Genomic DNA, 22,552 nt, shown 5'->3' with positions numbered 1-22,552 from the left:
TTAACCGCAAAATATATATTGTCATTACAAATTGTATATTTACAATACATGGCAAAAGTTTCTCTCATTGACATACTTTACAACACGGGTGAAATGTTCTATATGGAGTTATGTTACGTATGTCCTAATCTGTGTTTCCACTATACTTATATTGTAAATATAAACAGATTTTTACATTTTCTTAAGAAATGATTGACACTTTTCATGCATAGTGGGCTGCAGGGGCTTTGTTTCCTTACGGGACCAGGGGCACTGAGCGCGCATTAACAGTGTGGGTAATCGTGGCCTAATGGTTAGAGAGTCGGACTCGTGACCAGAAGGTTGCCAGTTCTGCTTCTGGTGTATATGTGTTCACGACTTGCAGTGCGTGAGTTCACTACTCACTGGATGGGTCAAATGCAAAGGTCATAGCTGACAAATAGGTCACTCTCAGAAGACAGGTCCAGTGGAGGATAATCAAGAACTGGCCAATGGTACAGAAGAAGCCAATGGCTGTGGTTTAGGCGGATGGACACACCCAGGTCTGATCAACCTGCAGTGGGCCTCCCTTGGCTGAGGGTGTCTTGTGATAAAGGGCTGAAACACCCAATGAGGCTGAGGTGCACAACTGACGATGTGTCGCATTGATGGGAACCATACAAAGAGCATTATCAGCAGCACCTCACTAAAAGGCATCTTTCACCCAGGATAATGGATGTGATGAAAGTGGGACACACAACTCATGAGATGTCTCTCTGACATTGGCAAGGAAAGGTAAGTATGTTATGTATAATCATTAATCCCCCAAACACAGAGGATGCCTACCCGACGAACCCAGTGAAACCTCAGATCTCCTTTCCTCTATTCATATTCTTGACTGCTTCCCCCTGTCATGCATAAGGCGTGGGAAATGTCCTATTGGGCAATTCAACTGTGCTGAAATAGTGGGATTATAACACCTAGTCCTATTAAGCGAATCACATCCACAATGTTTAATATGACTACTGGAGCTGAACTCTCATGTTTCCATGACATTATGGTACCTAGATACAGTCTGGACGGCATGAGTTTATTGTCAAAGTACATCTATTGGACATTCTTGTCCGTTTTCTCATTTGCCAGACAAAAAACATATGTTTGATTGTTTAGAAAAATAATAGCAAATAATAATTTAGCATCCACTAAATATTAAATAATAATCAATGACTCTGAATGCTGATCGCCAACAGAAATAACCTGCTAGCCAGAGTTGTTTCATTCCTGTCTTACCCTCAAAGGAGCAAAGTGTCCAAATCTATATTTTCCTCTGTAAAACAAGGGGAGTGTCATCAGTGCATTAGCAAATAGTGCTCAGTGAAGATATTATGATTTGCTATTTGAACTCTGCAATAGGAAGACATACATTTCAGTAGATATTATAAGAGAACAGAATCCAGTGAATGAGAAGACACTGAATAACATCTGACACATTTTAAAAGCCACCTTGAAGAGCACTGCATCTGAGTCTGTCGTGTCACAAAGCAGATCACTTAACACTATGGAGGACGAGACCTTTAGATATAAAGCCTTTTAAAACATGCGTGTGCTCATCATCTGGGCTCCCATCAGTGACTCACTCTTTCCACCGCTTGTTTCCATTTCCATTTTTATTTTTCTGGAACAAGAATCAGGCCTGGAAAATTCTCTTTTGTCGTGCTCATAAATCTGAAGACAGTCTAATCGGGTTAGACGACTCAAGCCACCAGGGAGATATGCTTGTATCCATATACATATACAGTATATCTATATCATATGCATGTTTTTATTTGTTGTCTTATTCTCTATTTGTGATAACTAAAGGATCTATAAAACATATTTTTAGATATAAAATCTATAGGATTTTAGCACTTTTCAAATATTTTTCTTATCTCATTGGCAGTTTTTATCTTATTGTTTGGGTAGGTTATGCTTAAAGTTCACCCCAAAATGAAAATTCTGTCATCATTTACTCACCCTCTTGTCATTTCAGACCTGTACGACTTTCTTCTGCAGAACACAAAAGAAGATATTTTGAAAAATGTTGGCATCCAAACAATGGCGATACCCATTCACTTCTGTTCAGACACAATAACAATGCAAGTCAATGGCTACTGCCTTTGTCCGGTTTCCGACATTCTTCTAAATATCTTCTTCTGTGTTCTGCAGAAGAAGGAAAGTCATACAGGTTTGAAATGAGAAGAGGGTGAGTAAATGATGACAGAATCTCTTTAAAAGAATGATGTTTGTAATTAATTTAGATTTATTATTACTGAAAAATAAGACAAGAATACTACATGACAAAACTAAATGAGCCAGTAGGCCTTCAACAGGAAATACAATCACAGAACAAATGAAACAGACACACTTGTATGTATCTAGAATGAGATCAACTACTATCAAACTGACGTTTGCATCGCTATGATCTGACATATCACTTGAGCAAATATCATAGGCAGAATTGCTTTTGCATCTCCAGCCTCTCCTTACAATGTGTTTGTGTACTGTAAACAGTGTGAAACATTAGCCGAGCAAATAGACAAACAGAGTGCCACCTGTTCAGCCTGGTGTTGGATTTCACTGCAGTGTGGGGTCTGCATAGAGGGATTTATCTCTTAGATTCGGATCAGTCCCCATGAAGACGCTGCGGCAGCCTTAAAACAGCTCCAGAGAGAAGCTGCTATGCTCACGGGCAGCCAGGCGAGGTAAAACCCCATTACATTTAATGCCAGAGCCCTCGTGTGGCTATGCAGAGCAGGCAAGATGCAGAGAGATGATGCATGAAGGAGACATACACGGTGCGCTTTCTGAGCAACATGTTACCGCTATTCCTAAGAGAGCTCTCATTGACTCATAAGGATTCAGAGAGATCAATTAACCAGCCAAGATAATGTCATCTAGATTCGGTCTGTCTTCTGTATACTGAATGTAATCGATCTATCCAGATTCAAATAAGTTACAACCCACATACAATTATTATCACATTCATATAACACATCACATATATTACATACACATTAGATACGAGGAAAATATGTTTAATGTTCTAGTTTATTTGTCCAGTGACATTTTGTTATACAGTCAAGATATCATAAAATGAAACAACTTTAAAACTGAAAGTGGCTATTCTAATTGTTTTCTAATATTAAAACTTCTTATTTTGTTTATTGAATGATAAATCAGCTTATGAAAAGTAGCCTACATTACAAATGCGAGGGGGTTGTCCAGCTTAAGTGACCGTCACCATAAGACACTGTTATCATTCTAATTTTTGCGAAAAAGATGCAAATCTTGTTTCATCTGTAATACATTTGGATAGCGTCTGGTGGTCTGACGGGTTTTCATTGTGACGTGGACCTCTTATTTAATTTCGAATGACTAAACAACAGGCTGCAGGCTACACGACGAGAGGTCAGTGTTGACCAAACCATACATTACATTAAAACATCTACTAGTGCAGTTCCACAAAGGCCACTATTAAGTTGTCAATTACTGAAGAATTAAAGCTTTAATAAAACACAAGCATTGACGAGATTTAATAAACGCAAGTTAAATAGTCAATGAATAAGTGTCAAAATGTCCCTGTCATTAAAAACATTTATCAATACGTCAAAAAGAAGATTTGATATATTAAATGTACTCAGCATCAATAAAAAACAAATGTATCTCATGTGTTTCACAGCAGCTTTTGAAATATCAGTTAAACTGAATCTATAAACCGTAAGCCAACTTCATTCGACACTATATAATAACTCGTCTTTGTAAGAAAATAAAAAAGCATAACAGCGCCAAATTGGCTGTGTTTAACCGTCTAGACTGCAGACACGCTCGGCCTACGAGGGTCTCTCCTCCTCCCCCCGCCGCCCCAGCGCCTCTGCTGTTACCGACCGTGTCCGCCAGAGGGCGCTCGGGCTCCGGTGTCAACACGCGCCATTCGATTGTGGAAAATGCCACCAGATGGCGGTTTAGGATTGCTGCTCTTCTGAAAGGCGCGGTTCCTTCTCCCGGTCCAATTTTCAATTAATAAATCCATATACACAAAAACTTTTATCGAATTCCGAATATCGGGAACGCCAATGTATACGACCATGAGCATCTCAGGTGAGTTTCGCGCGTTTTTGTGCCATTAGCGCTGTGTGAAGGGTAGCGGGTCTGGAGATTAAAGATGGAGGACTGCGGGGCTGGTGGGGGATGGGCGGCTTCTCCTCTCTCAGACTCGCTGCATCTCCTCAGGCCAGAGCCGCAGCCGAGCTTTAGCTGCTCATCTGCGGCAGTGCGACCGCTCGTGGCTCGATCGTGGAGAAATGTTTTTGACATTGTGTGCAGACGTGCGTCGGCTTTGTCGCATACAGTGAGCGGTACTCGTTATAAAAGCATCGGTGTAAGTTAGATATGGCAGACACTGATTACTGCGGGTTCGCGTTGATAGCTTGTTTATGGTTTTTGCTAAGACAGTTCACTGGATATAATGAAGGTCCCCTTTTTAAATCAGCCGAAGCCAGTTAGGAATTTTAGTCTTGAACTTGTCAACAGCAGCAGGATCAATTTATTCGGCATCTTTGTTATATTATGTCTCGTCATGGAGCCCGTTCATCTAGTGTAAGCAAAGAATAAAGAGCGATACATGTGTGATGATGTTGCTGTAACAGACGTTAAGTACTGTCACTTAATATGGGAGAGATTTTCGCGGGTAAATATGTGCGTATTTGAGGGGGAGGGGTTGAGTTTTCACCTTTTGTTTTCATCTGTAGCGTTTCTGACTGAAGATAACGCTTGTAGTGTAACTTCACACTCACTTCACACTTCAGCTTTGTTGTTGCACTGTTATCTGTCTCTTTTTCGCAGCTTTAAAAATGTTAACTTAGCAACTAGTGAGATAGCTATACTTGTTGTTATAAATATATACATTTCTAAGTTAACTCATTCACATGTTTTAATATGTTGACAGTTGAATTGCGTTATCTGGGAGTTGCGCTTTATTTCCGAAACACAGGCCTACTGCACCATTTCAATGTGTGTTTTGTGGTTCATGCTATACACTACACACACTGTTACACTACACTTCAGTTTTCCCAGGTTTATCAACTTTTTTGTGATAGTCTGTTTTAGTAATAATATGGTAAATTTCCAACGTAAGTCTTTGTTTATACCCAAGCAATGCAAAATCAAGAATGTATTTACAACAAAAATATAAACATACACTTAAAATGAAAATTGTTTAATCATTTACTCACCCCCTTGTCATTTCAAACCTGTAGGACTTCAGAACACAATAGAAGATATTTTGAAGAAAGTTGGTAACCAAACAGCACTGCCCCCCATTCCATTCTATTGTATGGACACAAAAACAATGCAAGTGAATAGGGGCCAGTTAACAACTTTCTTCAAAATATCTTCTTTTGTGTTTTGTGGAAGGAAGAAAGAAAGTCATACAGGTTTGAAATGACAAGAGGATGAGTAAATGATGACAGAATTTTTAATTTTGGGTTAACAACCACAATTCTGTGCTGTACGGTTAAAACACAATAATGGTCTAGAACAGAAACATAAAAAAAACCGTTTAATTGGCCGATATAGTACTGATGTTCTACTGGTTAATTGTTCATGTTAGCAAAAGAGCTGAACTATCATTGCACTTTATTTATGGAGTTTTGGAATATGTACATTTACATTTCGTTGACTGTGAATTGTCTATAACAAAAACAACAGCTTGTACAGAGCTGCTGCGTAGCGGAAAACATCTAGCTGAGTTTGTCTATGATGTGCAAATGATGTAACTGTTTTCATGCAAAAAGTGCTGGTCTGCTGGCATTAAAAAGTCTTGAGGAAACTGATCCCAGTTCAGTGTGTAAAATGTGAAAACTTAAGTAACGGAAATTCATGTTAAAAAAAAACTTTCCCAAACCTATATGAACCCCGGCAGAGCGTATCGAGCGCAGAAATACTACGTCATACGTCCAACTCGTTTTTTGACAAGTTGACAATGTTACGCATAAGAAACAGTGTAAAAAAGTCAGAATGCATGAAATAGCATTTTACCCCCCCCCCTAAACAAGCCAGTTGTGTAGTTTCTTTTCAATAATGTTTGGTACTTTTAGTTGTTGGTCTTCTCAAATCAAATCAGTATTATTGTCACAAATCAGACACAAATTCTGGGCATGCTGGTGAGAATAAGATCAGTTGTCTCTCAAGAGGTGTGTAAAGTCACCTTGAAATCAAAACTGACAATTATATTTAAATTATAAATTATTTATCCCTGTCCATTTCATTAAAAACATTAACCTCCCTTCCAAACGACATCTCTTCTCTGCATGATGTTTGTCTCGGCCTGGGGGCGGGACTACTGACTGTCCAATGGTTTTCCAACTTCCAAATATCCAGTCTTTTCCTGAGGGATGAAATCATTTCCTCAATTCGGAAGCCATTTCACTCAAATATGTCACAATTAGGAAAAAACACTGCAGCTTTAAAGTCAACATGAAATGTGCTTTTTAAAAAATCCACGATCTTAGTTTAATGGGAATGATTTATTAATGCAATGCCAAAAATACAAATCTAATAATGTAATGAAATTGTAGGTATTTGCAACATTACAGCGCTGTCACGTACTGTTAGTCATTTGTTTTGCCATACTCGTATTCATACCATTCTGGTATTGAACATCCACTTACAATAACAATAACATTACAGTAGTGAAATAGTACTGCAAACCGAGTTTAATGTTGACGTAAACAGTGGCTCATCGAGTCCTTTACCAGCCAGAACCTGTTCTGTGTCAGCATCTCCAGCTGTTCACCATTACCCTACACAACACACTCATAATGACAACTTCCTTCCCGTCTGTCTGCTTAACTGTGTGTGTGCTTGTGCATGTGTTTTAACAATGATTTGTGCCTGTCCAGAATGATCTGTTTGATGTCAAAAGGGTTCACTTTAGAGTCACACGTGCAGGAAATATAAATTTATTCGGGGAAGTTTGGATCCCATCTGTTGGTGTGTTATCTAGAGATAGATCTAGAACTGTGGTAAACCACATGATTCTGGCCTTAGGGGATGTTTTATAAATCATTCTCCTACTGTTAAGATTTAACTAGACTCATCAGCCCTTTCATTGTGTTCATCAGTAGCCTATGCCCAGATGGAAGAGAGGCTACATTTTGTGGGGATTTATGGGATATGTTAAAGTCAATGTGTAGTGCTGTTCCTAAAATATTTGATTTAGGTAATTTGCAGTATTTCTGAGTAATACAGAATATTTACCACGAAATATGTAGACTGGAACTTGATGTGTCTATTAAAGAAGCAATTCATAACTTTTTGGTTAAAATAAACAAAAATCATTTACTAAGCAAGGATGTTGGAAACTGTTTCCTAACCTACCCTGATTGTAAACAGTAACCTCATGAATAATTTTAAAGCGGCCCTAACACACGCGGTTTCTGCTAATCTCATATTAATCTTGAGTACCTATAGCAGGGCATAGAGAAATTGGAGGCGGCCGCCTCCGTCAAATGTCGTGCCGCCTCAGGCTCTCGCCAAAATTAAGTTGCGAGTCTTCACAAGAAATGCTGCGTGCATTTATCAGACTGTCATTTGTAACTGCAGTTGCGACATTACGCCACAGTAGAGGCGCTGTTTCTTTATCAGCACACTGAGGCGCTAAAAAGAGTTGCAGAACAAGAGTCAGCCTGTGTTTCACGGCTGTTTGTTTTGCATCCAAGTACGTTTAATTTCTTGAAATTTATTAAATTAACATGACGTACATCATTGTAATGTCTTTAGCTGTGCAGTTGGATCGTTGAATCAGCGTATACTGTACACAGCGAGTTCGCCAGTATGAACGCACATTGCGTTCAGAACGACTCGCACACGAATGACTCATTTGAACCGATTCATTTAAACTATTGAACTTTTCAGTCACTAGCGAATATAAGAGATCCTTGAATCATTTAAAGTGAACTACAGAGAATGCAAGATGTGAATGAGCTTTGCTCATTTAGAGAGACTGGTTGATTCAGTTGGCTATTGTGGGCTGAAAAGTTAGTTGAAATGATAAAAAAGCTTTATTTGATTAAAAAACATTTCTGTTTGGTTGAATAAAAGTAATGTTTTATATAACTTAAGAATTGTCATTTTTATCTAATTTTATTAGAACTTTTAATATGTCAAACTCAAAGTCACTTTGGTTAAGCCACTTATTTTTGAGCCAGGAAAAACCCTGTATAGAATAGTATTGAATACTTTGTATCTTCGAAGAGTATTTAGTTTGATTACATTTATAAAAGATAGATACAGCTGTACGATTATTTCCGAAAGCATACGGCGCGTGCGGGGGGGGGAGGGGTAGAATGAACTAAAGCACGTGCGCACCCATTGCCAACAAAACAGACATCAGTTTCACTCACGGTATGCGGTTCATGTCCGGCATCTTTTAGCGCTGGGATGGCTCCATATATCAGTTCCAAATGATCTCCAAATCCAGCGTTATATCCACCGTTTATATAACATTCATCACCCAAATGCAGTGAACAAACAAACACCTGAACTTCGCGAACGTATGCTCTCTCTCTCTCTCCTGCACACAAGTGAAAGTGACATCCTTCTCCTGCTCTCCTTGCTGCCGCGTGGGTGTGCCACGTGCTTTTCCGGGAGAATTGTCCAATAAGGGACTAAGAAAAATTGTTACGAAACAGTTTGTTCGAAAAAAACTTTCCGAAACCTGTACGATCGCTGGGGGAGTGTATCGAGCACAGAAATACTACGTAATACGCCCAACTCGTTTTTTGACAAGTTGACCATATTAAGCATGAGAAGACAGCATGTTTAACATTGTAAAGAAGTCAGAATGCATGACACACCGTCGCAGCACGCCTTTAAAGTTTAGCTGTCGGGTACGATTTCAATGGAAATGTCAGTTTGACGTCATTTGAGTTCAGCCCATGTAAAGAGTACGTAAAGTAACCTCTAACTTTACATTTACATTTATTCCTTTGGCATCCTTTATTCATTATAACCTGTAACTTGTAAAGGTGAAGGTTTTGGGTTGCAGCTTTGAGAATAGGTTGGATCATGACACATGGTTTATACTCGAATAAAGCCAAATGGTTGGGTGGGGGAGGTTGAAAAGTTAAAGGGATACTCCACCCAAAAATTACAATTCTGTCATGAATTACCCTTAAGTTGTTCCAAACCTGTATAAATTTCTTTGTTCTGTTGGACACAAAAGAAAGTATTTGGAAGAGTCTAGGAAAACAAACTTTGAATGGTAGTCAATAATGTCCCAGAAATCTCAGTTGCTAACATTCTTCCAGCTATTTTTTTTTGTGCTCAACAGAACAAAGAAATTTATACAGGTTTGGAACAACTGTAGGCTGCTGAGTAATTAATGACAGAATTTTCATTTTTGGGTATACTATCCCTTTAAAGGGATTTGTCATCCAGAAAGGCAAACGACTTAAGAGGATTTTTTATCAGTTAAATTGACTTGATAAAAAGGCAGAGCAAGTCACATTTTGATAAATGATTATAAAATTGACATCTGGAGTAAGGTGCATCAATGAATCATACATAATAAAAACATTATTTTGCCTTTGACTTGACTGTATGTTTTTAAATGAACACGCATGCATTGGTGGATTGCACTTAGTAAATGACAGATGTTACAATTCTGTGGAAATCTGCCAAGCTTTCTTTCGGCGCGGATTCTGTGTGGGCCTGTTATGATATCAGTTTTGTTAGCTTCTATTTCTAATCATCTTCAGCTGCCTTGTACATAACACACAAAAATGAGCCTAGACACAGCATAAAAAATGCTTTCATGTTTTGAAAACTTAACTTCCACTTTTGGAGAGAACATTGGTGGATTTACAATTCAACACAGCATTTGGTACTATCTGTATCGACTGGTACTACCTATCTTAGACCATTTTAGTTTAGAGCACATGTACCAAATTTTACCCACCTCAGGAAATGTCGTAATACTTTACTTTGTTGACATTTCTGTGGTAACAGAAAGTAATAAAACAACATGCACCTTGTTATCTCTCTCATTTTTCAAAATATAGCCACCATGTTTCAGTCAGGCCATGCTTTGCTATCTGCTAGTCAGAGGCAGGTGGGGGAGGGGCACTTCCATAGAGAGCATTTGATTGGACAGCACTTTGGACAGACTGCAAGTTAGTCATCACTATTTTTGTTCTTTCTTAGAAGAGAATGATATATTCTAACTGTTAAATGCGTATGTATGCCATAAGTGAAGTACGTGAACTTTCAATGCCATCAGACACATGGATTAAAAGGCACAATTTCATGTGAGTCAGTCAGCATCGGTCTATTTCAATTAAAGTAGTTGATTTTCTTAAGGCTGTTTCATACTGGACGCAATGCGATAATGCAACTGCATGTAAGGAGCAATATGGAGATTTTAGAGGCATCTAGCGGTGAGGTTGCGTATTGCAACCAACGGCTCACTCCACGGCTCATTCGAAGCACTATGGTGGCTACACAGAACTAAGATACTCTGTTTTCAAATGAAAACGCAGTGGTGTAGACAAAGTCTTAAGGGGGTCGCACACCGGATGCAGAAGCGCTGAGCCGTGCAGCGTCGCGTCGCATCTACTGTTATTAACTTGGTATAATCAAGCGGTTTTCTGTATTAATGTGCTGTTTTTCCGTTATTCCCAAACAGATAAATGCATCTAGCAGTTTATGGGAAGTCAGTGTGTACATTAAAGATGATTTCAGTCAAATAGCATCTAATTTAATGTTATATTATGCGAGTGGCGCTGCAGGACTCAGAACAGCGTCCTGAGTTGTAGTAGAGCGCCGCCACCAGGCCTGTGTGTGTGCACTCATAGAAAACAATATGTTCATTTTTACAAACAGTGGCGCTGCGCGGCTCAGCGCTTCCGCATCCGGTGTGCAAGCCCCTTTAGTCTGCTGGGTTTGTTTATAACTGTTACTAGAGCAGCCAAAGCTATAGGAACACCTTAACGACCCCATAGCAAGAGACATATTTCCGGAAATATCAGTTTTACGACATTTGATTTCACCCATTCAAAGTAAAGTAACCTGCAATTCTATGTTGTAAGCAGAAATGGCGATATAGAGGCAAAAGTAGCATAAAAGCAAAGAGTATTTGTTAGATCCTTTCAAACCCATAACAATTAAAAAGGTTTTGTTCAGCACAAGTATCGGACATCACATGCTGCATGTTAAGTGTTTTTGCAACGCTGAAAATGGGCGAGATTCATTTTATACTTTTAATTCATAGATGCAGAAAATGCCACTTTATGTATGTATAAAACGTGCATAGAGTTTAAAGATATCCATATTTATGGATAAAAGATGCAAAACCTATACATCTTCGTGTCCCCCTTTCCAGCCCTGAGTGTTCGACATAGACAAATGTTGCAAAAGACAATTAATGAAACAAAATGATGTAAGAATTATTCAGTTCCAGGTTTTCTTATTTTGATGGAATGCGTTTTGAATGAGAAACAGTTCTGAATAATCAACCCTATTCAGGGCTCCAGACTAACTTTTTTTCACTAGGAGCAATGTAGCCCCTGACTGAAATTTTTAGGAGCGCAAGCAGATAATTCAGGGGCACACTTTAAATCAGCCTGCAATGCAATTATTCGATTATTTTCCCCCAAATAACCGTATTACTGATACTGACAAGTTACTTGATGACCGCAGATTTGGTTCTGCTTATTTAAAAAGAGACAGAGTCTACAGAGAAGCTTTATTATTGATTGGTGCTAAATAGAGAGACTGTAATCTGGATTCATTTGAACCAACAGAAATTGTGTTTGTCAAAAATTATATATTTAATTGTTAACAGTGTTACCCATTAAAGCAAAATGAAAGGTCTTGTGTTATTACGTTTTTACGATGATTTTATTGTGTATTAGGGACACTTTTCCTCATGTTCACACAACAGATGTAAATATAACGTCAAATAAAACTTAACAAGAGCATTCGCCTGTCGTTCGTTTCTTGCTGTTAACGGATTTGAAATGATCCAGCGCTGTTTCAAGTAGGGCTGTCACGATTATGAAATTTGGCTGGCGATTAATTGTCTAATAAATCATTGCGATTATGACGATTAATTGTCTGTTTTAGAGCTTTGACTTTTAATTCTCATACATTTTTTATTTAGTTTTGAAACAACCATATTGTTCTGAATATAAAGACTATGTTCTTTTTCTTGGAAATACATAGGAAAAGATTGGGTCATCATACTTAAGGTTTAGGCTTTTACTGTCAATAATACAATCGCCAAATACTTGTAAATTAAGTAAATTGATCAGGAGTGAATTGAAGCCACCATTAAAATGCTATCAGTCATAGAAAAGCTTCTAGTCTGTTTTTTTCTCACTTGCGAGACTACAATAAACGTTTACTTCTATGTAATGAGATTTTGGTAGACTGGTTTTCACACTGAAATAATATTAAATTGTACTGCAGGTTATTTTTATGGTATATGCTTTAGTCTTTTTTTTAAGTGATTGTGTTGTGGTGGTACATTTTACAAGTATTACCATGCTTTAGTTACAATATAACAATAAAATATGCAATATGCAGATGCACTACAGCTCCCCCTAGTGTCTTCTATAGAGATGTGCAATAATTGCGATGATCTGAAACCATCGCGATGAGGTCAAACAATCGCGATGAGACGATTATTTCATAATCGTGACAGCGCTAGTTTCAAGTAATCAACAGGTAAATGACGTTTCCTGCACTCCTCCGCAGTTAGTTTCGTTTTAAACGTCTCATATATCAAATCGTTCGTCCTCGGGCTCAAGAAATCCGTCACAGCAAACAGCGACTCGTAGTAATGCGCTCACGTTGTGTGTGTGTGAACTTGTCAATGACCACCTGGATTGTGCTCGGAAACATCAGTGACACGAGTGACCCGCGCAGTTGACTATCACACACAAGTGGCGGGTCGCGTTATACTCGTCTTTCCACATGAAATAACAACTAGAAGAAATTCCAAATTTGCAGGTCGCAAATGCACGAGTACTTGTAAAAAATGCTTGCGCTTTTTCAAAAACTGGTTGCAAAATGCGACGATTTAGTTGCAGTCTGGAGAGCCCTGCTATTCATCAGTGAATGTTGCCAATAGCTGCTTTATTTCCTGTGTTGGTACAGAACTGTGATCTTCAGTTCGTCTCCTGCTCTGATATGAATGACTGCACAGATATGTGATTATCTCTCACTGGCATTACTCTGAAAACAAACCGTAAATGGCTTTTGTGTTCAGTGAAAGACTGTGATGGAAGCTTGTTAAAGGGCAGCAGCTCTGACAGAATAGGATGACTTCATGCTGTGGCTCTCTGTTTCTCCTACAGTCTCCATTTTGTGAACGCCTGCAGTGGAGCGGCCATGACTGCCGCTGATCTGACATCTGCACAAAAGCTCACTGCCTGTCCCATTCGACTACATGCAATTGGTGTGTGGATAAAAATGCTATTGTTTTTGCTTTTTAATAAAATGTAATGGTTAAGAGTATTGACTAGATGGAAAATGAGTTTTTGTCTTGTGAGACACAAATATAACACATTGAGAGCCTGAATTGCTCTATAGCTGTAAAGCTCCCAGTGGATCGGTCTCATCAGTTATTACTGTAGTTTCTCACATGTTCAACACCAGCTGTGTGTGTACGTGTGTGCGCGTGTGTGTGTGCGTATGTGTATATACGCGTGTTAGAGGAATACAGCAATCAGGAACTTTCCTCTCTTTTTCACAACTAAGAATAGTTCACTTAAACATTAAATCAATTATATACTTATCTTGATGCTGCTTCTATGCTGTCATTTCTATTGAGAAACACAAAAGTGGTATTTTTACCAAAATGGCATCGGTTCTTGCGTGTGCTGACCAAACACAATGTATATTTTTATATTCTGGACTAAACAAGGGCTAGATGCAAACTTTGGGGGAGGGGAAGATTAAACCACTCTGTTCCTCACAGCTGGAATATACCATAGATAAAGCTATAGCATGACTTCATCAGATTCAAGGACAAGAACAAGCTGTTGTATAATTGAGTGCCTCAGAGATGACATATTTTTGTATGCAAACCCCGAGTTAGCATTTCAAGACTTCCGTTTCCATCGCCCCAAAGTCTATGGGTTTTTTGAATGGGTTTTTGGTAAATCACCTGAAATAAGGTCTGTGGCTAACAAAACCTCTAAATATTTTCATGTTTTATTGTATGACATAAAACACACCAGTTATAACCCGCTTGTGATTTTTTAAACCTTTATCGTGTCTTTAAAATGGCGGTTGCTAACAAGTTGCTTAAAGTGACTACTTCCTTTGGCGGGGATGTTAGACATCATCACGCATATAAATCTCACAAATAATGCAACATGGGCACAAATATCTAAAATCATTGTTGGGGATTCATTCACGTAATAACTTACCAGGGAACACGTTTTTAATAAAGTTTGAGAATGTTGTCGGAGGCTTGGGGGTGGTGACACTGATATAGAGTGACTGTAGTGTAGTCTGTTTATAGCCTCGTGTTAGCTTTTTACTCCTTCCGATTGTATTTAGGCGTCTAAAGTAGCAAATATTGTGTTAATATGTGAAGATTGTCTTGATAGACAAAACGTGTGAACATCATGAACATTTGTTAATCACACATCTTATTTTTTGCGATCTTCCAAAAGTCAATGGGAAAAATGTATAGGTTTTTGGTCGAGGGAACCAGTGCGGCGCTTACTTCCGCGTTAGCCTACAAAAATACGTAATCTCTGAGGCACGCCATATAAACACACAAGTTGCTGGAACTGTTTTACTTTTATGGTGCTTTTATGTTTTTTTAGGTTTAAAAATGTAGTAAATGTAGTCACTGGACTGTTGTTAAATGGCAAGATCTGTCTAATGATCTGGTTCATGGAAAAAAATGTATGAAGGTTGAAACAAGGGCAAGTACATAATGACAGAGCTTTACAGTGAACTGTTTCTTTAATGTGTTCTTGATTACTTTGTTTAAAAAAAACCTGCAGAACAAAACCAGGAAGTCAGCACAATGCCATTCAGTGTCACAGCTGCATTCTCACGCCCCACCTAATAAAATGATTTTACACCGGAGTCAACATTCTGTGTCTTTGAATATCAGGTTTGATGCGCGCTAAATGTCTTTATCCATTTAATCTGAAGGTATTGGAGTCTGCTGTTACAGATGAAGGTTTTACTGGCTCTGAAATTTTCCCTGTTATGGTGTTTTCTCTGACTTACTGTGTAGGGCAGTGAGTCCCAACTAAAGGTATTTAAGCAGGTTCTGGGAGGTACTTGGAAAATGTAAGGTTTTATTTAGTCAAACCTAGAAATATTTGAGCTGTCAGTTCATTAAAGTAACTTGGGAGGGTTCCATGTTAATTCCATCATTCATTCCATTATTTTTCCAGTTCCTTTTTAATTAAAAAAAGTGTAATGTTAGTAAAGAGAGAGGAAAAAAGGTTAGGAAACACAGATTTAGAATAGCAAGCCTACATTCAGGGCTAATCCTTGTAGACTTCTCCATGATTGGAGAAACATCCCTGAAGATTAAGGGCTTCACACGTCCCCTGGGTCAGTCATCTGCTGTTTGGATCACCTTATCTCATTGGTGTGCAGTTAAACCCTTGTGCTTTAAACCCTGCATTGTGCTGCCATTTAAGTGTTGTGGTGTGCAGAGCGCTTTAGAGTGTGTTTATACGCGTTTATAAAACAAAAATGTTTTCGTTTGTGTTTTATAATAGTTTCATGTACACACAACACTGTTGTTGAAACGATCTGCGTTTACATGGATAAAACAAGTAAAAATGCTGTATTGCGCATGCCAAGCCAGTGAATGGCGATGTCACTTTGTAGGGAAACACTCTACCTGTACGCACACCCAGTTTTAAGCCAAAAGCACTTTTAAGGCCATGTTCACATTTTACTTCTTTTTTTAAATCAACCAGCGTCTGTTTTACATCATAATTCTAAGGAGTAAACCGTGTTTTCAAAAAAGTCCTGAGTGCTTTTTCAAACGCCAGCTCTGGCATCTTTTTCTGCAGCTCAGAGCATCTTATGAAGTTGAAAAAAGTTCTGAAAAAACTTTTCTGAAAAAAAAAAATGCCCTACCTCAAGCACTTTTTTCACAGCTAACCAATGACAGAGACCTGTTTCCATAACAACATGAGATTGCATTTCTAGAGAGAAATTAGTATTGTAGTTTTTAATTATGTGATTAGTTATTGCAAAGACGCTCTCTGTTTATAATTCAAATAGAATTCCGATACGCTACCTATAAAGCCTGTATCTCTGTGCTGCCTTCATGCACAAATGCTGACTCTGAACATTGCCGGCTGCTATTTGTAACCACAACGCTGCAAGGTTTTTTTTTTTACTAAAAAAGCTCCATTGTCAACTTTTTCTTGTTAAAAAAAGAAGTGAAATGTGAACACAGCCTTATACACTTTGTCGATGTGTATGTGTGTTTACAGTTCGGTGTAAAAAACATTGTAAAACATTAAGAGGGTTCTGCAATGACATATGTGTTTGAATGTTTGTGAAATTTCAATTTTTTAAATATTATAAAGACTCATATTGGTCAACCATTAGTAGGATTCCAGTTCTTAGTGGTTCTTATTTGAAACTTATTGCCATATCCTCTTTGCTCCTTCTGTGTTCCTATTTGTTCACTGCAAGTTAATTCTTAAAATGTCTGTTTACTCCGATACGATCTCCCTTTCCTTCACCTGACATTCCTCTTCTGCGGGTGAATGGCCCCTTTGTAGTGTACAGTTCATTGCTGCGGTCGTGATGAAGGCTTGTCTCAACAAAGCCCTTTTGTTAACACACTGCACTCGGCTGCTTATGTTCTTAAGATTTAAGACTTAAGATTTAACTCTGTCACATTCCATATGTTCGTTAGGCTGGAGGATTTTTTTCTGCAGACTTAGGGCCGTGACATATCTATGATTGGAGGAGAACAGATGGAATTACAGAATCAGTGGAGAACCCAAGCTGCCGTCTTACTGAGATCTGGTTTCAGTGTGTTGTGCTTTGTCATGTAATTCTTCTACTTTGTAAGGCAGAAATTGTCCACTTACCCTGGCAGCCAGATAATGAGTTTGGATGAAAATATATTTATGTAACTGCTCCGTATTGCCTGTTATTACCTCAACATCACACAGTGCCGTTAAAATATTTTTTCTCTGCAAAACAGATGGTCAGATTGGTATTCAAATTTTTTTTATCACTTTGAGATTTCTGTAAATATAAAGTAAATAATATAAATAAAATAATATATAATAATATATAAATAAAATGTACTATTATTATTATCAAGTCTTCAGCAGTTCACCAATTATTTTTTTTGTCGTCCAGCCACGGCTGTCTTTAAATACTGGTTTAGGGTGTAGTATTTATTTTTAGTTTAGTATTTATTTTATTGTGCAGATTAACTTGGGGTGTGACGAGATCTCGTGCCACGAGATCCGATTGGTCTTGCGAGAACACAATATCCTCACGCAATTGGCATGATGGAGTGCTGGGCTCGAAATTGTGACCATTTTAGTCGCATATGCTCCCTATATTTAACCTGTGCGACCTCAAAATATGTTTGGGAGCATTTGTGTGATTGCACATTTTGTTGTGGTGCGACCTGTTTTCATTACTGTACAGAACATGCTAATAATTGCACAAAGTATGTGCTTGCTGTGAGTTACAGTGACTGGCCCGGCCATTCATAAAGACAATGGATTTAAGGATGAATAAACACGATGGATTTATATATTTTTGACGATCAATATTGATGTCTCGCCAATGTTAGCTGATGTTGCATGAATTTCTTTAAAATACAGGTTTAGAAAATCCGATTTTTTAATATAATTCACCGAAGTACTGAAAACCCTGATGTTACACACCCCGGTACTGTAGTTGGCGATATACACCTAAACATGTTGGTTGCAACCCTCCATTAAAAGGAAAGAAGAAGGAGAAGAACGTTCGTTGATGGTTAGTTGCAGTTGATGTGTTTTGTAAATATAGTTCGTGTTTTTTACTCAAAACAATTCAAACTTAATTTGCGGAAATTATTCAACATTTTACTGTGGTTGTTTTGTATGTTATTTTGCTTTAAATATAAAATTCCTAAATTATTTGTGTTCACATTTTTTATTTTTATAACAAATAATTTATTTGATGTTTCATTTATTGTTCACTGCTAACAGTGTTGGGTGTAACTAGTTACTAAGTAAATAGTTACTATAATTTAATTACTTTTCCCTTGAAAAAGTAAAGTAAGGGATTACTCTTATTTTTCTGTAATTTAATTAGTTACTTTTGATGTAATTATACTGAATACTTTGTTTAATATATGTGTGTGCAATAGTGGAATTGACATCAAAATTCAAAGTCTAACTTTAAAATCTGTGCTTTAATGTATAATTCTCACATTTGTAATATTTTGGTCAGTTAATATGTGTACTTTATGTAGTCTAATATTATTTATTTAAATGAATTAAAAGAGCCCTTTCATGCCTGTCCTTGAATCACTTAACTAATCAAGGTTGATATAGGATATAGAAAGTAATTAGTAATAAGTAACTAAATACTTTTTGGAGAGAGTAATTTGTACAGTAATCTAATTACACTATTGAATATGTAATTAGTAACTAGTAATTAATTACTTTTTGAGAGTAACTTACCCAACACTGACTGCTAATTATTATAATGTTTACTTTCTAACTACAAACCTGGAAGCAATGTCTGGATTTAGTAACATTAAATGTATTTAATATAATTTAAACAATAATTTTGTAGCATTAAAACATTACAAGTATTTAATGCACATTAAAACGGCGCCGTTTCATAAATTACTTCCGGGTTGAGTTCAGAATTAGGTGACGTATATCCGCTCGAGCTTCGAGTGGAGGTGACGTATTTCCGCTTTTGAGTGGAGCACCACTCACCCCATCGGCTGCAGCCAGCCCCTATTGATTTGTTTGGCCACCTCAATTAGATTGATATTGATGAGCTCATATAAATTAAACTTCATTCCGTTTCGACACAGCAAGTTAAACAAGTAATGTTGTACATTATACATATATACAATAATAATAAAAGTGTAAATGATTATATGTTTTAAAATTATTAAATAGATGACGACTAATTGGGACAATAAAGACCTCGCTACAAACCTTAACCTCATACACTTTATTTTTAAATACCTATTGGCCATTTTCAAATATTTTCTTCGTTTTGTTGAATATAAATGTATGATCTAATATGTGATGTGAATGTAGTTCGGCAAAAGGGGGATTCGTTCTTGCACTCGTATGTAGTAGGGATGCAACAATACAGCTCACCCACGGTTCAATACGAACCTCGGTTTTTCGCCCACGGTTTTCGGTTCGGTTCGGATGGCTTCGACACATTAAAGTGTTTTTTCATTGTTTTATGCTTACTGTGTGTGACAGGAACAGTAAAAACTTAAGAAAAAAACCAATTTTACTTAATTTCTCTTTATTTTATTTTATTTTACTTTACTTATTTTATTATCTTTAAGCAAAAATCAACTTCCTGGTGTATTGAATAAATATAAAGATTTACACTGGCAGCTCACATCAGTTTTTGGTTTACTGTTCATCAACATGCCAGTAAAATAAGCTTCTTAAGGAGGTTTTAAAATGACGTAATGCAAAACTTGCGATTGCTGTAATCAAAGTAAACATACACTCAATGGAAAAGGCCAAAGATAATATATTAACAATGTGCGCCACTGCCATTGCAATAAATTGGAAGAAATGCAATGCTAAATAGCTGCTTGGAGGTGCTCTTGCTATGACGTAAATAGCTGTCCGAAAGGCCGCCGAGTAGCATGACTTTCGTTAAACGGACTTTGGCATGGTGCTGTAGACGTTCTTTCTGCATGTGCTGAGAGCAACGTGAACGTGCTGCTTTCGTATGCAGTGTAAAAATACATTCTTGATGTGCCAAATTTGGACAATATCACTTTAGTACAATGGGCATACAATAAAGCCAGCCCACGTCTGTTCGTCAGCATTATACTCAACAGCACATTGCTTCTCGTGTTGCAGGCAGTCTCGCTTCACCGCCCGACAACAACTCGCTATTAGATATTACTCGTGGGGATGCGTTTATCTATCTCAGCATACAGACAAACACGGACAGAGCCAGTTCACAATGTAATTAAGCGCACAGAATTTTTTTTACGCAAAACCGTAAAACCGCAATTCACTTACACGTATTGAAGCGTGGAGGTCGTACCGAACGGTTCAATGTTATATTGGCATCCCTATTATGTAGCATCAGTACTACTTGCCACGCGTCTTACTCACTAACACCACAGATGCAGCTGCAAGGGTGGCATTGTTTTTTCACTCTATTTTTTTTTACAAAGAAGGACCCGCTCACATTTGCCCATGGGTGGATGTGCAAAAGACACAAAATGTAAATGGCCCCTAAGTGATTCGTACATGGCATAGTAATAAAACATTCAGGGCTTTACTGAAAACTTTCGGGGCTTCAGCGGGCGGCATCATAATCTGCAGTTTTAAGGATAAAAGTATTTTAACAATGAAAATGACACATTACCTTTAAGGAAACAGTGGACAATTTGAATAAATAATCCTTTATTATATTTATTTATTATCTATTCTTTACTAATTTTTCCTTTATTTAACTTTATTAACTTTCGAGGCACTGTGTTAAAAAAACGTACGCGACTGAGGCTAATGTGTAATCACAGAGCTTTATTTCTCCTCAGTGATATCAGTTTCTGTTTCCCTGCACATTATTTCACTCTTTTACCCAGCCCTGTGTCACATTAAGAGGCCATCAGTTGAGCTTGTTCACCAGTCTCCCATCACCCGCCATTGATTTACTCTTAATGGAAATTCTGCCCTTGACCAAACCAAGAGAGTCACAATTCAGCTAATGCCTTCATATTCTCAAAGCTGCTGCAATGTGTAGATCATTTTAAAGGGAAACTTCACCCAAAAATTAAAATTCTGTCATCATTTACCATCTTCGAGTTGTTCCAAATCTGTATAAATTTCTTTGTTCTGTTGAACACAGAGAAAGATTTTTGGAACAATACTTATAACCAAACAGATGTTGCCCCTATTGACTCCCATACTGCGATATTGCACACTCTCTATGCAATTCTCATTGGAGTTTTCAATGTAAACGCACACGTTCACTAATTCGTATAACAGAATGGCGCAGAATAGGGTATGTGTGATTTGGAATATACCTTATGTCTAAATAGCTTTTTGGCTGTTGATGAATTTTCTTCAATAGCCTGCACAGCTTATGTGACATCAGCGTGAAAGGAAGGTCATACAAGAGGAACAAGCAACGTATAACTTTGAACTTGCCTTGAGAATGCAAATATTGTCAGTTCTCATTTTATGTTGGCTTAAAGGTGCTATGTGTAATTTTTTGGAGGATCTATTGACAGAAATGTAATATAAAATAATAACTATGTCTTCCGAGGTGTATAAAGACCTACATAATGAAGTGTTTTTTATTACCTTAGAATGAGCTATTTCTATTTACATACACTGCTTACATGGAATTCATCATGTTGTTTCTACAGTAGCCCTAAACAGACAAACTGCTCTACAGAGCCCGTTTCATAAATACGTTAATCTCCTTCAGCAAAGAAGAGAAAACGTGATGACATCTTATTTCTGTGTCAGCCAACGTAGTGCTTCGAAAGGGAGGGGGAATGGTGGAGTGAGCCATTGGTTGCAATTCGCAACCTCATCGTTAGATGCTACTAAATTTCAAACACTGTACCTTAGGGCTGCTCGATTATGACAAAAAACATAATCACGATTATTTTGGCCAATATTGAGATCCCGATTATTTAACACGATTACTCATTAACTTTTAAAACAACATAGAAAATAAATAACTTTGCTTTTAAACTGTGAATTCAACTGAAAAATAAATGTAAAGAAATAGCACAGCTGAACCACTGTAAGGAAAGGGGTGCGCTGTGGATTTATACCACAAGAAAAGAGAGGATCCTTGCAAAATGGAATGTGGCACAATAATCGTTATATAATCGATTATTAGGGCCCGAGCACAAAGGAGCAAGCCACCGGCTTGCACCGTAGTGCAGAGCCCTTTTGTTTCTGTGTTGTTTCTTCTTCTTCGTCTTCTGCCTCTTTGATCACTAATTTGAAGGCTTAAACATGCTCAAAAACTCACAATAACTTGCACACGCATCAGACCTGTCGAAAATTTACGTCTGATAGGGGTTTTAAAATTAGGCGTGGCAAAATGGCTCGCTAGCGCCATCTAGAACTGCCCAGACCGCTACGATAAACGTACATGCACCAAATTTGGTAGGCTTACGGAACACCCCGAATCATTAAGAAAAGTCTCTTGGAGCATATCTCTAAACCCAACAGGAAGTCAGTCATTTTTAATTTCCTGTGCAATTTGGTAAATTTGAGAAATTTCCAGGTGTCGTACTTTAACAAACTCCTCCTAAGGTTTTAATCCGATCAACATCATATTCATGTCATTCTCA

The 22,552-nt window shown here is 37.7% G+C and overlaps 1 protein-coding gene across 2 annotated transcripts in view; it reads left to right on the top strand.

Moving 5' to 3' along the window:
* The first annotated feature begins 3,851 nt into the window (after window positions 1–3,851).
* Window positions 3,852–22,552, top strand: part of stag1a (STAG1 cohesin complex component a) — a 51,559-nt gene continuing 32,858 nt past the window's right edge. For both annotated transcript variants that reach the window (XM_057333418.1, XM_057333417.1), the window contains exon 1: window positions 3,852–4,095. The gene's annotated coding sequence lies outside the window, so the exon portion shown is untranslated. The remainder of the gene's footprint in view (window positions 4,096–22,552) is intronic.

The sequence above is a fragment of the Triplophysa rosa genome, linkage group LG5, assembly GCF_024868665.1.
Source record: "Triplophysa rosa linkage group LG5, Trosa_1v2, whole genome shotgun sequence".
NCBI lineage: Eukaryota > Metazoa > Chordata > Actinopteri > Cypriniformes > Nemacheilidae > Triplophysa > Triplophysa rosa.
The sequence above is the reverse complement of the archived record's forward strand: the minus strand, read 5'-3'. Positions and strand labels throughout refer to the sequence as shown.